A 14420-nucleotide genomic window follows, 5' to 3' on the forward strand; every position below is an offset into this window, starting at 1 on the left:
TTGATAGATTTTGGAATGCGCATCTCCCATAATGTGAAATCTACTATATGCTCTTGACAGGGTATACACAATGTTCTAAAAATATGAATCAATTACAAACATAATGGGTCGGGAAGGGACAAAAGACATTTATTGTATACTTACAGTACTTACTTACTCCTTACCCCCCTACTTATTAGGCCATCAGAGTTCTCGGTCACTGCAGTTCTTTATATCTGCGACCAGGTGTTTCCCAATCTCTTGGTGTCTGCCTGGAGATCCCGCCGCCAGGTGTTTTTCGGCCGGCCTCTCTCACATCTGCCTCTGTTTCTCTTCCCTCCAGCCTCCTCCTGTGTCACCCCTACCTGTCCAGCAGGTGTCACTATGCCCTCATGATCCGTCCCCTCATCTATGTCATGTGTTAGGCCTGTGCTCATTGTATTAAACTGTGTTTTGTTAGCCTGTGTGCAGTGTTGCAATGCTGAATTGGAACGTGGTTGCACTCTATTTTAATGACGTCACTTAACACCTACGCTACAGGTCAACACAATGGACAATTGATATACATCTAGACTCATTCCTATTTTAATCCACCTGGTGTGAGTCGGGAGCCTTTGTAAACTTTGTTGAGGAGTGAATTTAAAGTTGTTTTAAATCTATGTGTGTGCCTGCGCGTGCTCCTGGTCAAATAGGTTCCTGTACGGCGTGCAAGGCCGTCCCATGAGCAATGCAACCCTGCCTGTGTGTATATAAGCCCACAGCCCTCTGGTTCTTTCCGATGTTCCTTATACTGCTGTTCATTTCCCTGAAAGTAAGCTTGGGATTATACTGTGTATCCTGCCTGTGTGTTCCTCTACCCTGCCTGTCTGAAGAAGTAAAATTGGTTTATCCCCTGGATTCCTACCTACTCTTTTCTGTGCTTGGGTCCTGCTTTAAACCGTGACAGCTGCTGTCACTTCTAACGCCTGGCCATCTCATTAGAGGAATCAAAGGAGACCAGGCACTATCAGTGCCTTCTTGAAGTCATCCTATAATCTGTGGCAAGACAGTCATGGGACTACTTATCATCTTCACATGCGCGTGCACGGATGCATGCACACACACACACACACACACACACACACACACACACACACACACACACACACACACACACACACACACACACACACACACACACACACACACACACACACACACACACACACATTGCATACAGCCACACAGAAATACACAAAGCCAGAAACCCCACATCAAAGTACGTGCACATTTCCCATTACATAAGCTTCAATTAAGCCGTGGCTCAATCCCCAGCAACGAGCAGAAAGTCAGAGGAAGTGATTAGCAAATTGTTGAATCATTTATCAAACAACATCTTTTGGCCTTCCGAATCGATCTGAGATACTGATCTAAAGCAACGGTGGGAGAGAGAACATCTATAATGGTGGGTAAACATCTTAATGATTTACTACACCGCATGTGCATTTGGCACAAGGCCCAAGGCTCTGTTTAAACTAAGGCATTCAGCTGTGACAGGTTGCGAGCCAAATAAGCTAAAGAGATGATGGAGACAAAAGTTCCCTTTTACAGTGCTGCTAATGTTACAGACATACACACAGAGATACGTGATTGTATGACTGTTTGTGGCGAGCGACAGATTGTACGACACAGTATAAATTAAGCAATACGCCCGCCCTTCACCACATATTCAAGACATTACCATTACATCAATCGTGATGGTATTGCAGTTTACACATTGCAAAATGCAGTGTAGTAGTACACCTTATCATTGTACTTGAAGGCCAGTCTATGACATCAGTGCTATGACGTCATATCGATGACTTCAGGGATCTCCATATTGTCATAAATGGGACAAGAACAGATAGACAGATAGAGATCCGAGATCTCCATATATGAGCATAAAAGGGACAGACGGACGGACGGACGGACGGACTGACGGACAGACAGAAGATACTGCACTCCCTCAGGTAAGGCTGCAACTAACGATTAATCCCATAATCGATGAATCGGGCGATTATCTTAACGATTAATCGATTAATCGGATTATCACACTTATTAAGCAATTACCTTATAATTTTGATTTTAGGTTGTTTTAGGCATGTTCTATCTAACAATAAAGACAATACAGATGAATAATTAATTTAAAAGCACATATACAATTTTGCTCAGCTGCTGATTAGGCTACTACCCATAAAATACATACTGACTGCTTGATTTGATTAAAAAAACAACATATTTTAGGCTAAAGGGTAACTACTCTTTTAAATTCAAATGTTTCATAAAAAAAGGGGATACAGGATAGGTGGGCACTTAACGGTCTTAAGTAATGTAAAGTATACTTGATGTGAACACGCATGGTACATCATTATCAGACCTAATGTTATCCTTCAACTTCTTGTTTATGCCCCAAAACGACTCGATATATAGGTTTTGTAGCAATTTGTAGTTTTGTAGAAATATTAGACCTTAATTGTTGAATGTTTAAGCATGTTCTAATCATGTATACTTTACTTTACTTAAAAACACTTTCCAATTTATTTATTTTTTTACATTTTGGATAAAATAGCCAATTTTACATCAAATTAATTATTATATTAACTCCATTCCATTATCGATTAATCGATTATCGATTAATCGATTATCAAATTAGTTGGCAACTAATTTAGTAATCGATTTTTAATCGATTAATCGATTAGTTGTTGCAGCCTTACCCTCAGGTCTCGGACACAGACGATAGCAGATGATAACATCACATCAGTCTGTAAGCAACTACACAAGTCCTTTCAAAATCTTAAAAATTAAAGTGTTTGAAATGCTCTTGATACTGGGGCACAGCCGTGGCCATGACAGCTCTGCACACTTTGATCTAAATGTTTCAATTTAGCACCCATGGGTGTCCTTCAATTATGAGCTTTCACAGCAGAGCACACTACTTAGTCTGGAGTTCAAGGGCCCTTTTTACCCATAAAATATGTTCTTGTTGAGCGTCCATGCGCATCTAGTTTTAAGAAAAACATGTTTAATTCTCAATGTCATGGAGAAATATATTCTTAAAATATGTACAGAGTCTTGTACCTTCACTATATAGACCTCTTCTACCTTCAAAACTATCCATAGACCTTCAGGACATGTATCATCAGGACAACCAGACTCACCACTCTCTAACTCCCATAGGGGATCAAGTTCAGCATCTAGAGCTTGCACAGTACATGCTGAACTCAACTTACAACCCAGATATCCTGTATCGTACAGGACTCTGTAAGCTCATACTCCTTTGACTTGGTCCACTAGTTTCCTTGAACCACATTCTAAACTAATAAAATAAAGAATGACTATTCTGACCATAGTTAAGTCCCCGAGACAGTTGTAGAATTCTGTTGCAAATAATCATCTAACAAAATCTTTGGTACAAAATATTTTCAAATAGGAGGTCCATGGCCTAACATGTATCAATATTTCATTGACATGAAAATGTTTGAGAACCACTGCACTAAATAACTCACGAGAATCAATCCACAACTCGGTAAATAACTCATGAGAACTCATGTATGTGTTGGGAATTTGCTGGCCGTAATGCTCAGGGGCATTGATCTCTGCTAAAACCGTACTTACGACGTAATTGCAATGATTCTAGATAAAAACAACAAAAACAACACACATAAAGGCACTCTGCCAGAGTTGCAATTAAAATAGCCTTTAGTAGATTGGCATGTTCAAGGTCAAACAAATAACTAAAGCCTGATTCATACTTCGTCGCACGACAGTGTCACGCGCCAAAACTAGCTGACCTAAAAGCTCACAACATAGGTCTGCTATTTTCAGAACATAAAGGCTTTGGATGTATTTCAGCTATGTAGATTTCTGCAGCACAGCTGCAAATCAGTGCTAATGAACAGGTGAAAGGATGCCCTGATTAACCATGATTAGTTGGTACTGTTTGGAGAACTCTTGCTCCTTTAATCTGTTTTAAAATGTCTTCAGCAGTGGCGGACAGCAATGAAGTACATTTACTTTACTTGAGCATTTGTATTTTTGCATGCAGAGATCTCCATAAAACCGCAAATCCCCATATATGGAGTACCCTGATGTCTTCCATATGATGTCATAGTCCTGGCATCATAGACTAGTCTGGACTCACTATTTGGTCATGCCTGACACAGAACACCATTTATGGGCATGAAAGGGACATGTCAGTATTTGGGGATAAAACGGCAAAATAAATCCTTTACAACTTTTTTATCACCCTCACGCTGTGTCCTCTTCTCCTCCTTCAATCCTCCTCTTAAATCTGGTTTCCACTTTTCAATAACACTTCGTCCTCTAAATCTCCTGCTGATTTGCTCACTCTGTAGCGCACTCGGATTTTGGCTTCTTTTTCGGCCATTCATTCCTTCTCTCTGTCCATTCTCAATCTATTCCTTTTAGTGTCAGGCAGCTTGACGGGCCACTCAGACAACTGGGTCAGCAGGGTGCTGGAACTGTCTGGGGATTAGAATCTGTCTCTCCCTCTCTGGGCTTCTCCCTCCGTCTGTTTTCTCTCGTTTCTGTTTCTCTGTTTCACTGCCCTTCTCTCAACGTTGCTCATCTCAGCTCTCTTTATCTCGCGCTCTCCCTTTCTCTCTCCTTCTCTAAACCTCCAATTTCCCTCTGTTCTCAGGGCAGACAGGCAGGAGTCACCTAACCACTCTAACTAACCAAAATCCCGGGCTATTTCCCTCTGTCTGTCTCTATTTGTGGTCTCAAAAGAAAAGAAAAAAAACTTTCACACCCTAAGAATGATGGAGGAAGTTTGTTCCCATTTCCAATTCGAACTGCAGAGTCTAGCTTCTAAACTCTGTAATGGAGTGACCTTTTCCAATAACACAGAGGCTGTGTCTGTCTGTCAGATTTAGTGCAATGCATAGCCCAGATGACCTTTGACCCTCAAGGTGGTGGTACCAGGAGATGTGGACCAGCAATTCACTTGCTTAATAGCATGGCTACTGAACGACCTCTTGACTTCTCAGAGTGCTGCCTACTTCCACTCGGTACATTCTATTACTGTAGAGTAGTGCAATGATAGATGTAATATAGTATTTTACCATTTACTCTAAATGGGCACAATTTCCTGTAGAATGAGGTACTGCCCAGGATTACATTACCAATTGCCCTCAGGTCGTAATAATGCCAGCTGGGACCTGATTAGAAGTGGTGTGTGGGAGGCCTAGCTGGGCGTGGAGGTTTTGAAATAATATATTTTGAAATGTATTTCTTCAGGCTCATTAGCTAACAATGATTCATACTGATTCTCCTTTCGTTCTGACTGAATTCACAAGCAGCTGGCAAACTACCTCACCTAGCTTGATTTAAAACAAGACGGGGATACAAGTATGACCCTGTGGCACACAGATCATTCTCACAGAATATGAGTACAAAAGGTTTGGATTAGCCTACATTCAATGTCACCTCAGGCACCATTTTATTGTAATTATATGTTCCCACCCCGATTTGCAACAAACTATGCTATACATATTTTAAGGTTCAGTATTAATATAGATGTTAATGAAGAGGCAAATCCTCTTTTACTCAGCTGACTCATTTCACTCCAGCCACCTGCATGTCCTCTCTCACTGCATCCATAAAACTCCTCTTTAGCCTTCCTCTTCTCCTCTTGCCTGGCACTGGCAGCTCTATCTTCAGCATCCGTCTCCCAATATACCCCTCATCCCTCCTCTGCACACGTCCAAATCATATCAACCTCGCCTCTATTCTAACCTGGGCTGACCCTCTAATGTGGTCGTTCCTGATCTTCTTGTCCCTCCTTGCCACTCCTAATGAGAATCGTAGCATCTTCAATTCTGCCACCTCCAGCTCCGCCTCCTGTCTTTCCAAGCTGTAAGAGCATAACTGTTTGGTGCCATTTCATTATTCCGACGGTCCGACTGGCCCCATTATAACTAACCCTATCCCTAACCCTAACCTCACACTAACCTAATGGTCGGAATAATGGGATATCGGAATTATGAGCGGACCCCAACTGGTCTCACTACCGTCTTATACACCTTCCCTCTTCTGTCACAAATCACTCCTGACACTTTACTCCATCCATTCCACGCTGTCTGCACTCTCTTCTTCGCCTCTCTTCTGTTATATCGTATTATGTAATTACGTGATTCTTTTGTTCAGGCATGGCAGCATTATGCTTCTGTTGTATTGGTATCGTATCGTATAAAAACAAAAGTGGTATCACCCAACACTACCAGCCACATGACAGACTGAACACCTTGGGAGAACAACAGGGACAGCACAGTTAAAGGTAGGGTAAGTGATATTTTTTGGTTAAAACAAAAAGTATTTTGTTAAAAGGTTAAAGCACTATATTCTGATAGTAATCATTGCTATAGAGTGTTTGTTCAGTAACAGGAGTCTCCCTGTCTCTCCAGCTCTTTAATAAACAGAAAAGACATTTTCTGGTAGGTGTCAAAATCTCAGCCAATCAGGAGAAAGTACCCATTTTTAAGCTTCATTTTATAGTGTTCCAGTTCCAATTTTGTCTGCTCATTTCTTAGTGTCATCACTTCCAATTTCACTTGTTTAATCTATATCCTGATTGAGTTCTCTATCCTGGTTGGATAAAATTGGAAATGAAACTGAAACTGAAATGAAAATGCATTTTCTGTTTTATAAAGAGCTGGAGACACAAGGAGACTCCTTTTACTGAACAAACACTCTATAGCAATGAGTACTATCAGAATATAGAGCTATTTAACACTATTTTTAACCAAAGAAAATCACTTACCCTACCTTTAAACACCACAGAGAAACATTATAAATTGCACCCGGAGATTATTAACCCATTAAGACCTGAGGCCGTTTCTACAAATGTCTTCTAAATCCTAACCTTTTCTGAAAAACGTATGTTGCTAACTTGCTATATCAGTGGTTCTCAACATTTTCATGTCAAGGCAGACCCCCAAAATGATATGTATTTGGCCGCCGACCCCCAGCTCAAAATATTTTGTGCCGGGGACCCCCAGAAGCAAAGATTGGAGTTAAATGTTCGGTTTAAAATAATATATTCAAATATTTGCACAAATTGTCACGATTTTTCAAAAATAGCAGAACTACAAGCTCGTAGCGCGGCACGAAGTGAACCGCAATGTGCTTGTATATCTGGTATTTTTGAATAGCCAAAGTATAAAATAGTGGTTAAAGTGGTTAAAATATAGCTAAAATCTAAAATGACACAGATGCTTTCCTGAATGGGTTAAGACTATTGTACTTTTCACCATATTTCAAACGTATCCTTCAACTGACCTCTAGAATAGCCATCCCACCCTCAAATACATGTCAACTATAGAGGCCTTCTCTGCAGGCAGAGCAGAAATCGTCTGCCAGCGATGATCAAATACTAACACTTCTAATAAATGCTCACCAATAAATATCATTCAATAATAAAACGTGTGCTGTTATTTATTTAATGTATAACTTCCTAAAGTGCTGATAAGGTGCAAACTACATGTTATGCAAATAACTGTGGGCTATTAAAAATGTCTGTGCAAATTGCACGCGCCGCAAATATTTCTATCAAAGAGTCCGCGCTTAGGGTAACGGAAGGGCTCTCCGTTACAAGTATGTTTACCAGCATTTCTAACCACTTAATCACTATATGACTCGGCAAGACAGCAGATTTGGGTTGGCAGCAGAGAAACAGTGAAAAGATGTTTTGGTATCCTATGTTTTTATAGCCTGCCCCCATGCCTACCTGTTTTGCCTGTGCTTTGGTTTAAAATGGTGCCGATTTAACTCTCAGAGACAGGAGAGACTTATCACGCACCAACAGAGTTCTCTCACTGAAGCTTAACGTGCATTTCCTCAAGTGGAATCCAAATATAAAGATTGCACCGCACATCTTAAATGAGTGTTAAGCAGAACAGGTCATAAAACATTTCACGCGTGTTGCATAAATTCCTCCCATGTAAGTCACAAACAAGGATCTTTGAGTAGTTACTGTACTACCGACCATACAGTATTTAGAAACAGTTGTGTCACAAGGGTATAAAATAGAACGATAGACATATATAATATTGCTTCATTGTAGTTGCTCTTCCCTCTTTTTTTCTTCTTTTTTCTTTTTACTATTTACTAATGTCTGTATTCTGTCCCCATTCTGGCCTAATTGACTGGAGAGTTTTGTACTTGCCAAAAAGCATTTCAGAATAATAACCAGTTGCCACAGTTGGGGTCAAATTACGAGGGATTGCAAAGCAGTCTCCCCATCTCCCAAATACTCACACAATCCAATTAACGTCCATAATCAGCATGAAATTGCAATTACTAAATGGACAACACAATTCAGGTTTCAAAATCTGGATTAATCACCTGCCTTGCAGGCGAGTGAGTCAAGGAGAAAGGCTCACTTTTCTAAGGTTATATGAAAACAACAGCAATTACTTATCTGTGATGGTAAAGGGAGAACAACTTTTTTGGTGGATGCCGGAGTCTGAAGTCGAGGGTGCGAAAGATGGAGAGAGAGTAGGATAACATGAGTGGTTGAGAGAATGCTATCATTTCTTCCATCACGTTTAGTGCCTTTTGCATTTTCTCAGCTGCCTCAAGCCCCATCTACCATAATCCAATCTCCACCACGTCTTCCCACACACTTTGGGTTCGCACAATCTACTTCCCCAGTCGCCCATCACTTAGAGTGCTGTACCGTGCCTCGCTTAAATGGCTTAATATTTTTTTCCTTTCTGCATCTACTTTAGACATATCAGATAATAAGTAAAGGCCTATGCTAGAGTGAGAGATCCCAGATACAATACCTTTTGTGTTATATGTTATGTGCGAAGGAGTGTGCATGTGCGTGCAGGTAAAACAGACTCGACTGAGATGGGTGGTTGGGACAGGAGACAGGTTATACAATGCATTAATCAGTGTGGGATGCAGTGGTACTCTGCTCTCCATCACCCACAGAAAAGCGAGTGCGGCCAGGATACCGAGCTAAACTAAAGTTGATCTCCAGTGGGCAGTTGCATCGACCGACCTGTGCAGTGCAAAGTACTGTGTCAATTTATCTCGCAGAGTGTAGGAATTTTTGCTTGCTAGCGGTGGGGCTTTAAACCTGAACCCTAGCATCACAATGCTGGGGAGAACATTTGCAGAAAATAACAAATCTACAAGCATGCAAGTGTATTAAGTACAGAGGGTATAAGTGATTAAAGATGCTGATGTGCCACCCTTTAACAAGGACAGGCATTTGCACCCAAGAGCAGACTTTGTACACTCTTCAGGGTTACATTAACACTGGATTTTACAGTGTAGATTGGGGTCCCAGAGGTAAAACATTGCATCAATGGGGTTCGGTGGCCTAATGCAGATCATATTGGGGGTCCTGGAAATTTAAATGGAGACCATTGGTCAGTGGAGACAGAGCTGCATACTGGGGAGATGTACTGGATCTGAGAATAAAGTATAGCAGACATGAGACACTCCAGAGACACCCAGGAGACTGACAGGACTAGGACGCCCACCCACACACCCACCCAGTAGACTAAGGAATGACAGGTGACAGACACCATCATGACACCCTTAGGCCAAAATATGTCCTCTCAAAATCAAGTGGGCGGATTGAAATGAAACTAGCTGAGTACCATTTGAATATACCTATGACCTTTCCTTCAACTTCGCATACATTGATCTTTCGGTTAATATACAATAATCCCCCACTAGCTCAATTCTGGCACTAATAATATAGCATTTTCCCTGTAGTTTTGCCTTTCTGATCTGTACTAGCGAGAGTATTGGGTCACTTAAGGATGCCAATGTCTGTCAGTTCATATTGTTTCTATCTAGCAAAGCTTTTAGGAACGAACTCCTGGATACTGGGAAAGAACCGGAACTAAAGTAACTATTTAGAGGGGAAAGAGAGAGAAACAAAGACACAGGGGAAGAGAACAGTTAAAGGGAGTCAAGAGGGCATCAGGGACGGCAAGGAGTCACTGGGGGGGGGGGGGGGGGGTCATGCAGCGTGGAGGGAAGGGGTGATTAATCCTATAGTCAGCGTGACCGCTTTCTCTGCTGCACCATGAATCATGCTGCGTCACGTCCACCGTCTCCGCTAATTCACACTGCTGCTGAAAACGCACACGACCATGGCGCTGCATGACTGCAGGGTACTGTACACAGCCAGATGCAACTACTCTACTGTATGTATAGACACATGTGCACGTCCACACATGTACATAAAAAGTAAACCATGCTTGCACACACACACAGACACAAACATAAGTATAACCCACACACATTTATGAATAATATATACTTATGCGCACGCACGCACGCACGCACGCACGCACGCACGCACGCACGCACGCACGCACGCACACACGCACACACACACACACACACACACACACACACACACACACACACACACACACACACACACACACACACAATTAACTTTCAGACAGCCAACTGGTCCTGTACACTGTGTTCCTAGAACATTGAAACAGCCCTGGGGAATCGGCGACATTGCATGAACTAGCTACCCCATGCTGTGCATTCAGACTGTATTTCTGTCCCAATTTAAATGGAATATAGAATACACAATATACTGCTTTACCCTACATCAACTTCAAAACATCTCATTTCTGTGCAAGACTTTTCAGTGTGTACAGTGGGTTCACTTAAACAGAAATATAGTCACTTTGGACAAAAAGAACATCAGACTTTCACTCGCATTCAGTTTTCCATTTTAAAGTTGAAGCATCCGGCAGATGGGCTTATCAACATATCAACATCAATTTAGAATACATACCATAGTGGGTTAGTTTGCCACTTGTGTTGATTTACTGAGGGTTCTGATGTTCCAGGTAGCCTGGTAAACCCTCCCTCCGGAAATCTCATTTCCAATCAAATGGAAATGAGATTTCCGGAGGGAGGGTTTACCAGGCTAATGTTCCAGGTGCCTATCCTGAGTTTTCTTTTGCCTTTAGGCGAGTTGGCTTCCCAGAGGCTTAACCAGCACACATACTGTAGGCTCTTCTAAAGAGGATTCTCTTCAACCAGGCTCTCGCTATGTTTGCAATTTCTGTTGCCTATAGGCTACAGTAGGTCTTCACAGGCTGGGGTTGCTAGCCCCAAGCTCAACCTTCCACCATTTCTGGCTTCTGGAGTGTTTTTGAGTCGGTTTGTTAGTCCCCTCCCCTCTTCCAGGTTATGGATTACAGTCTCATAAGGCCAGACAGGTTTTGGGTCATATACTGTCTTGGCACGACAAGCCCAACCAAATCCTGGTACACTATGTGTGTAGTGAAACCTGCAACCAAGGCAAGCATTTCATACCAGCAACGTGAGACAGTTTGTGGGCAATTGCCCTTAGTTAGTTAGTTGATTAATTATATGTATCGCATTAGACCCAGCATAGGTGATAAAACCTGTCATGGAATGTATAAATTGCTTTGGATTAAGACAGGCAACTTCCTCTGAAGGATCCTGTGACCTTTATACTCATGTTTTATGGTGCTCCCTGATCCACAAAAGTGAACGTGTTGTTTGAGAGAGAGAGAGAGCGAGAGAGAGAGAGGGGGGGGGGGGGGGAGACACACACACACACACACACACACACACACACACACACACACACACACACACACACACACACACACACACACACACACACACACACACACAAATGGAGTCAGTCACTTGAGGTGGGCAGGTGAGACACTCGCAGCCACACAACTCGCCCTGTGAGACTGTGCTGTGTAATCCTGTTATCTCCTGGCCAGCAGAGATGCTCTGCAGCTTATGAGATAAATCACATCCGTAATAGACTGCTCTTCCACCTTAGCTCACTTTGTCACCCAACAGCATCACATCTGAGACACTGAGACCTCAGGCAGCCCCTGGACACACAGAGACCCCAGACTACTGAGCTTTAAGTGGCATTACCATGATTCATTTTTGCACAAGTTCACACAGACGAAGCTAGAATCTCTCAATTCCAGATTGTAAGAGAACCATCGGTCGCCATCTGAGCCAGCTGCTTAAAGGACAAGTCCGGACTAAAATAACATATAGCCTTTTTTTCCTGTTGTATATTGATCCCAAATGACTGGCCATGGGGTCTATTTGCAGAATTGCCCCTGTCGTCCAGTTTCCCCAGCAGCCTAGCATAGAGTGGAGCCCATAAGCCTATCGCTACTTGAGCTATTTGTTGCGGTCAAAAGTTTTCATGAATCTGTTACTAGTTGTCATTATACACGCATCCATGCCTTGGTTGTCCCACACAAGCCACCACAGTCTGGCAAAACACATAACAGCTGTTTAACAGACTACGGCTGCTCGTGTGGGACAGCCAAGGCATGGATGCGTGTGTAATGAAACTAAACAGATTCATGAAGTAGCGATATGCTTATGGGCTCCACTCTATATGCTATGGGGGCTGCAGGGGAAACTGGACGACAGGTGCAATTCTGCAAATCGACCCCATGGTCAGTCATTTGGGATCAATATAGGAAAAAAAGGATATATGTTATTTTAGACCGGACTTGTCCTTTAAGTCATGAGAAACGGAACTTTTTAGAGTTGAACTAATCCCCTTAAAGTGATAATCCGTTTCCGGCAGGAATGTGGTGCATCATTTTAAATTCAAAGTAGTTGAAGATGACGTGAGCCTCAATCTCACTTTGTATAGAATTGCTGTTTCATTCTGGGCACATCACTGTAGCTTTAACCCAAGGGAGAAGCAAAAAAGCATGATCAAATCAATAGGCTATGTAAATACATCCATACAAAGACCTTGCTGATTACTTACTGATTGCTATGCAACTTTTTCATCCGACTGCTCAACATAAAAAATCTGGCAAGACCTGTGGTCCAGAAATGTTCAAAGCTTCCTTTCAATATCGCCTGAAAGATTAAAAAGAGAATATAAATGAGCTCATCTCAAAACCACAGTCTAGTTTCTATCAGTCTTAGGTGACAATGGAATAGGCGACACCATCATTAAATGAGACTGAAAAATTCCATTTCTGCCTTTTGAGGATGTCTCATTAAAAACCTCTTATCATAGTGCAGGGTTTCACCTTCAGTGGAGCAGCAGCCAGGAGGATAATGACTAAAGTGACACAGCAACCATTCTGGGCATAGCCCAGACAAGTCAATCTGGTGGTCCAAAATAGCTCTGAATATTCTAATTCAAAATCCTGATAATAGTTTGCATTCCATGAAGTCCACGCATATCAAACCTCCACCTTAGCTAATAGCTAGTGCCTACCTAATAGAGGGAAGAATTCTAAATTGGATACGTGCCTAGCTATATATATATATATGTGTGTGTATATATATATATATATATATATATATATGTGTATATATATGTATATATATATATATATATATATATATATATATATATATATATATATATATAGAGAGAGAGAGAGAGAGAGAGAGAGAGAGAGAGAGAGAGAGAGAGAGAGAGAGAGAGAGAGAGAGAGAGAGAGAGAGAGAGAGAGAGAGAGAGAGAGAGAGAGAGAGAGAGAGAGAGAGAGACTGGTGTCCCCCAGGGATATGTAATTGGTCCCCTACATTTTCTACCTCTAGTGTACACCAAATCTTTTTGTCAAATATAGTCAAGCTCTGAAAGCTCACCACACATCACAACGTGACGTGCTGTGAACTTGTAGATCTGCTATTTTGAACACATGTTCACCTATTATGACATGCCCAGAATAACTACTGTATACTAGGGTGCATGTGGTTAACCAAGAAGTTGCAGTGCGGTTAAAAAACACTTTTACAAGTGAGACCTGGCCAAGACAGGGCCAAAGCAGTATTAAAAACGTAAATAAATGGCATATTCATTCACTCATGACAGGCATAGTATACATTCACATTGTATACTATGCCTGTCTTTGATAGCTGCTATTTCCGTCAAAACTTCAGTACCATCAAATTGGCCCCATATGGTATGTCAGGTATTGTGTTAGATATCCAATGTGATATCTAAACTTAAATCTACAATGCGGTAAGTATTTGAATGATTTATTATTATTATTTGATCTGTATGGTAATGTTACACTACAACTAGCACATTTGCTGTGGTCTCCCTACTCTTCCATTCTGACCCCATGGTGGCAGGTAGGACACTTACTGGTTGACAATGTTAATACATGTATTTGAAGCAGACACGTACCAGTTTGGACACTAGATGGGCCGCCATCTTTATTGTATTTCAGCTATTGTTGCAGTTACCTCTGTTTGGAGAGGGAGATGATGGACATAAAACGTATGGATTGTACTGTAGCTTTAAAGTTTCATGGACTTGTGTTCTGATGTTCTGACGTTACAGAGTAATCGAGCCACGCACGCACGCACACACACACACACACACACACACACACACACACACACACACACACACACACACA

Source organism: Gymnoscopelus microlampas, assembly GCF_963454915.1.
Source record: "Gymnoscopelus microlampas genome assembly, chromosome: 11".
Lineage (NCBI taxonomy): Eukaryota > Metazoa > Chordata > Actinopteri > Myctophiformes > Myctophidae > Gymnoscopelus > Gymnoscopelus microlampas.